The sequence below is a fragment of the Meleagris gallopavo genome, chromosome Z, assembly GCF_000146605.3.
Source record: "Meleagris gallopavo isolate NT-WF06-2002-E0010 breed Aviagen turkey brand Nicholas breeding stock chromosome Z, Turkey_5.1, whole genome shotgun sequence".
NCBI classification, from domain to species: Eukaryota; Metazoa; Chordata; class Aves; order Galliformes; family Phasianidae; genus Meleagris; species Meleagris gallopavo.
Window position 1 is genome coordinate 64,338,219 of NC_015041.2, and position 1,920 is coordinate 64,340,138.

Below are 1,920 nucleotides of genomic sequence, written 5' to 3' on the forward strand. Positions count from 1 at the left end.
AAAAAAAGCAACTATTAAAGGTAGGCAGGGTCACTTTTGATTTCGTTTTTGATTTTTTCCCCAGGGAGGTGGTTGAGTCACCATCCCTGGATGTGTTTAAAAACTGTTTAGATGTGGTGCTCAGGGACATGATTTAGCAGAGGGCTGTTACAGTTAGGATAGGATGGTTAGGTCATGGTTGGACTCAATGATCTTTAAGGTCTTTTCCAACCTGAGTGATTCTATGATTCTATTTTAACATCAGCCAGAGAAATTTAAAGAAGAAACTAAACCACTGTGCCTAAGTTGTTAATATTTTCAAACTAAAACTGTAGATCCAGTTTCAAATGAAGCCCTCAGTGTTAAAGAGAATACAGCTAAAATTACAAAACCTGAATCGAAAACTACACTTGCATATTCAAAATAACTAACGATAAAAAGTCTTAAAATGCTTTTACTTACAGAAACAATTTCCTACAGTTAACCTGTAGAAACATCGGCATGTAAACTAAAACAAAATTTTAATTGGTATCTATTTTTTTGTTTAACATTTGTAAAACATGGTGCTAAATAAACTAAATCTCATATATATAGTAGCAGTGCTGTCACCATCTATGACACCTAAAAAAACCCTCATCAAATATTTCAAATGATTTGAAGCTAGAGCTATCTTCTTGCCCATCATCAGATATTTACAGATATTTATAGTCACACTGCGTGAATTTTTTTTCCTGTTTTAATTAAAGTTTTTATCTTATTCCTCATATTAATTAGAAGAAAAAAGAGATTTGTAATTGACGTTGTGTGGAAGAACAATACTTACTCCAAATAAATTGTTCATTACCAAGTTGTATGTAACAAAAGGAAAAAAGATTCAGTGGCCTAAAATTACACTGTCTTCCTTGTAAAAGCCATTTTCATGCAAATCATGGTAGAGGAATGCATAATCTGCTGGGGAAATTAGAAATTCTCATACATTCCTCCCCCCCACCTCACAATCTCAAACTTAGACAATGAAAACTGAAGTTCATCCCCAAAAGTAGAGTAGGAAGAAAGATAACAGTGGCAATAATCTACCCAACTCTTCAAAGCAAAGAAGGGGTTGATGAACTACTAAGCTGTTGCTTCTTTAAAGTAGCTTCACAAAGCTATCCAGTAAATAAATTAGAATTAGATTTAGAGGGTAAAAACAGAGGAAAATTTGAACTCATTTCTTTCATAACCTGCTAACAAACCTTTTACAAACTAACTATTGTTCAGATGGAGAATGGTGCAAATTCTTCAAACAGAATAAAGCCCTGCTATTTGTAGATGACTCTCGACAGCAGCTTTCCATAAGGAGAAAAACTAGAAAGGTACATAATTCATAAACTACAGGTTATTAATAGATGCTTTCAAGGAAGGCTCAAAATTACAGCCAAACTAAGCTGCATTATTTGCATTCTGTTTCTTCCTATAGATCTGAAGCACCGAAGAATAATCTGGAGGTCAGTGGATGAGAAATCTGTGTAAGGATTGATGAAGCAGTAAGAAGATAAGCAACCTCTGCAGCAGCAAACTGCAAATACAGTAACCTGTCCATCCAAAGCTTCCTAGCTATTTACAACTTAGAATTTTAGCACCCTGCAAATTCACCTATTCTAACTACTAGCAGCAAACTATACTAACTTGCAGATTCAAAATCATGACAGAGGCCTACTTTAGAAGTGCTAAAATCCTGAAACTTATGAAGTTGAATAGTTTGCTATATATATATGTATTAATCTAGAAGTAAAGGACAGTTTATTATTGAAATTTGGTCAGAACTGATGTCAAATTGTCAAAACAACACTCCAAAACTGGAGAGAAATGTTTATATTTTTATATATATATGCTATCTGCATATGTATTTCATCATCTGTTAACAGATATCCAGTGAGCTCAACTTTTTCCCCCCCCCCC